The following is a 7,805-nucleotide window of genomic DNA, read 5'->3' as shown; positions in this document are numbered from 1 at the left end:
TATTTTTATAACACATTGGAGACATAAGGTACATAAAGGGAGTTATGTTTTATCGCACATTGAGAAAACGAAGGATTGAGCTCTTGTGGGAATACTATAAAAGAAATGGAAGAGCTTTTTTTTTTGTATGCTTGGATGAAGATTAATGTTATGTTGCTGGATATCTGATTATCGGGCTTGGAGGACGAAATCCCTCTTTGCTAGCATTCTCTTCGCTGTTGGAAGACACAGTCAGGAGGATCAAGGGTGTTTTCACTTCAGGAAACACATTGGGTTTCATTTGGGGCGTTTGCATAAAGAAATTTACAAGGGTTTGAGGTGCAGATCTGAAGTTAGTTATTGCTATAGTGCCGCATGAACAGTATTTTGCTACAGTTGGCATGAACAATATTTTGCTACAGTATGGCATTTACAGTGTTGGTATCAAGTTTACTTTTTTTTCCAACTGATTAGAAGTTTGGAAGGCTGGCTGACTACATCTGCAAAATACTACGGCAAATAATTCCAGGTTTCTTCTGTCAAATTTTGATATTTTGCATAATAATTGTTGAATACAAGTCTGAATAGTTGTTGCAGCCTTTAAGGCAGCTATAAGTGCACATCTACATTTAAAAATCACCCTTTATTAGCAGATTGAAAGAGTTTCCAGATTTTTCATATACTATTAAATGTGTGCCAAGTGTTTGTGAAAATGTTATGATGTGTACTATGCATTTTAATGTCACTTCATAGTTGTTCGTAAATCTACTCATTGGAAAAAAATTTATTGAGGAAATCAGCTTTATGAGTTTGCATACAAAGTGTTTGAAAATATTCCTTAAGTTAAATTTTTGCAAGTCAAAGTTCAAATCAGGAGAGGATATTTCAGTGCTATCAGAGCTATAAGTCCTGCCATCCTGTGGAGGTCTTATAGAAAATTTGGAACTAGCGGATAGAGGGGAAAGTGTTTGATGAAATGTCAAAACACTAAAATCAGAGCGTTTATGTTTGAGCATGCGACAGGGGCCTTATAATTTTTGCAATACCAGAGCAAGACAAAGTAGGAGTTCAGACATGCAAAGCAAACAGTCTAGTTCATCCGTACAGGGGGGTATAGAATCTAGTCATATAGACACAGCGGAGGTATTCTTTGATCAAGAAAACAATATGGGTGACCGAGATGACAGGAATACAAGATTAGGTAGAGGCGGGAATGCCAGTCTAGAGCCTGGAGAGGAAAGATTCTTATAGTTATTAGAGACCTTGGTATAGGGTCAGCGAGTAGCAAAACAAAGGGCACAAGAACAGAATCAGAGATTGGATCTTATGATGCAGATGATGGCTCATCAAATGGGGTTGAATGCTAACATGGGTGGAGGAAATAATCAGAATGGTAACAATCAGAATGGAAATGATCAGGATGGGACACATAATGGAGATGAAAAAGTTGGGAACAATTTCGGTCATGCACCCCAGCGAGCTAAGACAGTGAGTTCAAGGCCCATGATTCCTACATTTCCTCCTAGAGCTCCAGAGTAGCTCGTACCAGAGCCCTAGATTACTGATATACAGGACCATTTGAGGAGAGATTGGGAAGCCGAAGGGACAAATTTTACTGCTGCAATTACCTTTAGGGAGTATATGGATGTGCGGATGAAACATATGCCATGTGGACATGACAGGAACCAGAGCTATGAGCTATGGAAGAAAGTAGGGAGACTTGAGTTACCATATTATGATGGCTCAGGAAAGTCTACAGCAAGAGCTTGGGTTCAAAAGCTTGACACATACTTTCAATTGAACCCTATGCCCGAGGAAGAAGCTATTAAGCATGCAGCAATTCATCTGGATGGGTTAGCACATGAGTGGTGGCATCATGGTATGGTCACTATGGGACATGCACACATTACCTCATATGTGGAGTTTACAAAGAGGCTGATTGAACATTTTGATTGGAAGGATCCAAAACTCCATTTCAAGGAGTTAGCTTAGCTTAAACAGTAGGGATCATTGGAAACATACATTTCAGAGTTTCAGAAACTTGCAGTGTTAGTAACAGATGTATCTGAACGGAGGATACTAGTTCTATTTATGGATGGGTTAGCTGATCCGTTGAGAGGGTGGATTAAAGCTCTCAACCCTCCCACTTTGCAAGAAGCCATTAAGAAAGCTCTTGACATGGATTCCTCTTCATCTTCAAAAAATAAATTCCAGGCAAAGAGCTTCCCTTCAAGGAAAGATAAGGACAGGAAACCTTTTCATAAAGAGGTTCAGCCAACTAAGGAGGAAAGTAAGAGGTTGGACAATGAGACACTTAATTATCTCAGGAAGAAGAAGCTTTGTTTTCATTGCAGGGAGCCTTAGGATTTGTCACATAAGTGTCCATTGAAAGAAAAAGCTAAGCAGATGGAGTACTTTTCAGCCGAAGAGTCAATAGATGGAGATTCAGAGCAGTCATTCGAATCAGATGGAGATGTTGATAGTTCTTCACAGGAGGAAGCACGCGGTGATAGCATGATAGCTTAGTTGTCAAGTATACAGGAGGCCGTCACTTTTAGAGTTAGGGGAACCTTGGATGGACAGAGAGTTGTGGCACTCATTGATACAAGGGCGACACATAACTTCATTGATGAGAAGTTTGTGACACGTAGAGGGCTACATATAGAGGAGCATAGGGGATTTAAGGTGATGGTTGCCGATGACTTCAAAATTGAATGTACCAAGAAAATTGCCAACTTGCAGCTTTGTTTGGGAGATTATGACATGACAGGAGATTTCTTTGTGGTCAACATTCATGATCAGGATATGGTGCTTGGGATGAACTGGATGAAGTCTCTGGTAGAGTTTACATTTAACATTGAGAAAATAGAAATGAGGTTTGAGGAAAATGGTAAGAAGATAGTGCTCAGAGGTTTGTCAAATGGGAGACTTTGAGTAGTGTCACTCAAGTGGATGCAGAGTTTCTTTAGACATGATCAGGTGCAGTGGGCAGCAGAGTTTAGAGTAATGCCTAAGATGATAGAGTAGCATAAACTAGAGTATCCACCTGATGTACAAAAAATAATAACCAAACATACTAAGGTGTTTGGTGAGATACCTCCAGGGAGACCCTCGGATAGGGGAATCGAGCATGTTATTGAATTAGAGGAAGGGGCTAAGCTAGTTATCATCACACCTTACCACCATCCGAGGAGATATAAGGATGAAATAGAAAAGGCAATTAAGGAGTTGATTGACATGGGGCACATACGGACAAGCAAAAGTCCTTTCGCTTCTTCAGTAGTATTGGTGAAGAAGAAGGATGGTACAATGAGGATGTGCATTGATTATAGGGAGCTAAACAAGAAGACAATCAAGAATCGATACCCTATCCCACGCATCGATGAGCTTATTGATGAATTGCATGGTGCATGCTACTTCTCCAAGATTGATTTGAGATCTGGCTACCATCAAATACGGGTTAGAGAGGTGGATGTGGAGAAGACAACTTTTAGATGCCACTATGGATATTTTGAGTTCTTAGTCATGCCCTTTGGGTTGACAAATGCCCCTGCCACTTTCCGGTCATGTATGAATAGAGTGTTCAGAGATCAGTTGACGAAGTTTGTGTTGTTATATACTAATATACAGTCGTACTTGGGAGGAACATTTGAAGCATATTGATACAGTGCTCAGTATTCTAGAGAGGGAGTCATTATATGCCAAGATGAGTAAATGTGAGTTTGGGATGACAGAGCTGCTCTATCTAGGGCATATTATTAGTGCAAAAAGTGTTCGGGTTGACCCAAACAAGATAGGGGCCATTCTGGATTGGCCACCACCAAGGAACACTTCACAGCTCAAGGGATTTCTCGGGCTTTATGGGTTCTACCACAGATTTGTGAAGGGATTTTCACAGATAGCAGCACCACTTACAGATTTGACACAGAAAGATAGTTTCAAGTGGTTAGAGAGGGCTCAAGATTGTTTTGACAGGTTTAAGGAGCTGATGAGTACATGTCCTATTTTAGCCATTCCAAATTTCACCAGGCCCTTTGAGCTGCAGTGTGATGCCTCAGGAGAGGGCATATGAGCTATTCTCATGCAAGACAAACATCCCATCACATATGATAGTAGAAAATTACGAGGTGTGGAGAGAACCTACAACATCTACGACAAAGAGATGCTAGCAATCATGCACGCACTAGCTAAGTTCAGGCAGTACTTAGTGGGAAGCCGATTCACAGTAAAAACATATCATAATAGCTTGAAACATTTCCTTGGACAGAAGGACCTTAATGATAGGCAACAGAAATGGGTGAGTAAATTACAGGCCTATGATTTCGACATAGCCTATGTCAAAGGGAAGAAAAATATTGTTGCAGATGCTTTATCTAGAAGGCCTCATTTGCATGTTGTTGGGATAGTCATGGATGATTGGAGAGAGATGATCTTGGCAAAATATGCTAAGGATAGTTGGGCATCTAGCATTATTGAGGGAGCTATTCAAGATAGTCGATACACTATCGTAAATGATCTAATCATCTACAAGGAAAGGATTTATTTAGTACCCGGGTCTGCTATGAAGCAGAAGATTTTGAGGGCATTTCATCATTCACTAATGGAAGGACATCCCAGATTCTTTAAGACATATCGGCAGGTGAGAGAGTGCTTCACTTGGAAAGGACTCAAATCAGAGGTGCTTCAGTTTGTTAGGGACTGCCCTGTGTGTCAGCAAAACAAACAGGAACATTCTTTTTCGGGTGGTTTACTACAGCCCCTACCCATACCAAAGAAGAAGTGGGATAGCATTTCCATGGATTTTATCATAGGCCTCCCCAAGGCACAGGGTCGGGATTGTATCTTTGTTGTGGTAGACAGATTGACAAAATTTGCACATTTCTTTGTAATTTCGTCTACATATTTAGCAACACAAACAACAGAACTATTTTTTCGAGAGGTATTCAGACTACATGGGATACCACGGAGCATAGTCAGTGACAGAGACAACAGATTTATGAGCCACTTTTGGTAAGAGTTATTTAGGTTATGTGGAACAGAGCTCACTTCGAGTACTAGCTACCACCCCCAAACTGATGGGCAGACAGAGATAGTAAACAAATGGGTTGAGGGGTACCTTCAAAACTACATTTCACGAGAGTAGAATGCTTGGGTGAAGTGGCTACATCTAGGGGAGTACTGCTATAATACCTCTTTCCATATGTCTATTCAAATGTCCCCTTTTATGGCACTATATGGGTATGATGCTCCTAATTTTTTGGATTTGTTATTTGGGGATAGCAGGGTGCCTAAGGCCAAGGATACTTTGCAGGAGTGTCAGGACATTATGCGATCCTTGAAGGAAAATTTGCAAAAGGCACAAAATCAGCAGAAGTAATATGCTGATCAGCACAGGGTTGAGAGGTCTTTTGAGGTGGGAGATATGGTGTACCTCATGTTACACCTGTATAGACAGTCCTCTCTCAAGAAGAGTGGAGTAGAGAAATTGAAACCACGCTACTATGGACCGTTCAAAGTAATCAGGAGAGTGGGTGAAGTAGCTTATGAGTTGGAGTTGCCTGCAGACAGTAAAGTGCATAACGTGTTCCATGTGTCACGCCTTAAGAAGGCATTGTGTCATAATGTGGTGCCTTCAGTAGTATTGCCACCTCTTGATGATGAGAGAAAGCTTATCTTGGTTCTCGAGGCCATAGTTGACTCCAGGGAGAGGGTGCTTCACAGGAGGACTATCAGGGAGTATCTAGTGAAGTGGAGGAACCTAACTGTCGAGGATGCTACTTGGGAAAATGAGCAGATATTGCAGCATCCAGAGCTAAAATTGCTTGAGGACAAGCAATTTTGGGAAGGGTGGACTATAATGTCCCCTTTCCAACATTCATAGCATGATGTTGTCATTAGCCTATTTCCCCATAGTCCCGTAGGCTAACTAGGACATTAAAGGGGCTTAGAGGCCATTTGGCCTAGATAGTTTCAATTGCAGGTCTTTCTGAGGAGTTCTGAGGCAACTTTGGCATACTTACTATTTATAGTAAGTCATCTTGGACATGACTGGACATTCAGTCACAATGGTATGTTGATGGTAATTGTTTAAAATTGACAGGAAGACTTATTTATCATTGATAAGATTTGTTATGCATTTATAAAGCCATTTTATAAAGTTAAATTTAAATATTTAACTTTATTAATGCATAGACTATAGTTTGTGGGAAATATTTAAATTAAAAGAGTTCCCTTTATTTTTATAACACATTGGAGACATAAGGTACATAAAGGGAGTTATGTTTTATCCCACATTAAGAAAATGAAGGATTGAGCTCTTGTGAGAACACTATAAAAGAAATGGAAGAGCTTTTTCTTGTATGCTTGCATGAAGATTAATGTTATGTTGCTGGATATCTAATTATCGGGCTTGGAGGATGGAATCCCTCTTTGCTAGCATTCTCTTTGCTGTTGGAAGACACAGTCAGGAGGGTCAAGGGTGTTTTCACTCTAGGAAACACACTGGGTTTCATTTGGGGCATTTGCATAAAGAAATTTACAAGGGTTTGAGGTGCAGATCTGAAGTTAGTTATTGCTATAGTGCTATATGAACAGTATTTTGCTACAGTTGGCATGAACAGTATTTTGCTACAGTACGGCATAAACAGTGTTGGTATCAAGTTTACTTGTTTGTTCGGCTGATTAGAAGTTTGGAGGGCTGGCCGACTACATCTGCAAAATACTACGACAACTAATTCCAGGTTTCTTCTATCAAATTTTGATATGTTGCATAATAATTGTTGAATACAAGTCTAAATAGTTGTTGCAGCCTTTAAGGCAGCTATAAGTGTACATCTAGATTTAAAAATCACCCTTTATTAGCAGATTGAAAGAGTTTCCACATTTTTCATATACTATTGAATGTGTGCCAGGTGTTTGTGAAAATGTTATGATGTGTATTATGCATTTTAATGGCACTTCATAGTTGTTCGTAAATCTACTCATTGGAAAGCAATTTATTGAGGAAATCAGCTTTATGAGTTTGCATACAAAGTGTTTGACAATATTCCTTAAGTTAAATTTCTGCAAGTCAAAGTTCAAATCAGGGGAGGATATTTCAAAAATATACATATATTATCAAATGTTATGCAATATATTTTTATTTGATTAATATAAATAAGTTGACTACAATAAGTTCTTTACTTTTAAAATAATGAATCTATCATAACTAAATAGGTGTCTCATAAAATTATATAGATATCTTGCATCTCACAATTACAAATAAATATATAGATTCATGATCCAATATGTCACAATTTAAGATTTGATTTTGACTGGCAAATATTATGACTTTCACTAATTAAGCAATGCTTATTTCCTAAATACCATCACTGAATGTACAATAATAGGACAATTTATAAATCTATACATATATTCTTCTTTTAATACTACACATAAGTGTACAACAACTAGGTACTTTACAAGTGTAAACAAATATTTCTTTCTTTTAATATTACCCACTCCTGTACAACTACTGGGTACTTTACAACTGTAAAAAAAAAAAATTATTCCAAATAATGTTGAGTGGTGTACAACTACTAGAATAGGCTACCATCAAATCTAGTCTAAATCTAATTTGAATTCTTCACTCCAGCTTCCTCCTCCTAGCCGATGCAACATTTATTGGCTTATGTGACCTTTCACCTACAAATGCAAAAAACTTATAAGGCTCACCACAAAAATAAGACAAAGAAAAACCAATGTTTAATTAACAGGAGAACTATCAAAATTTCAAACTCTTAATTTCTGAGAGCAAATTACATCATACTAAAACAATCAAATCATGC

The sequence above is a fragment of the Cupressus sempervirens genome, chromosome 7 (genome assembly GCF_028749045.1).
Source record: "Cupressus sempervirens isolate cs-2001-9-10 chromosome 7, ASM2874904v1, whole genome shotgun sequence".
Taxonomy (NCBI): domain Eukaryota; kingdom Viridiplantae; phylum Streptophyta; class Pinopsida; order Cupressales; family Cupressaceae; genus Cupressus; species Cupressus sempervirens.
This window is presented reverse-complemented; position numbering follows the sequence as displayed.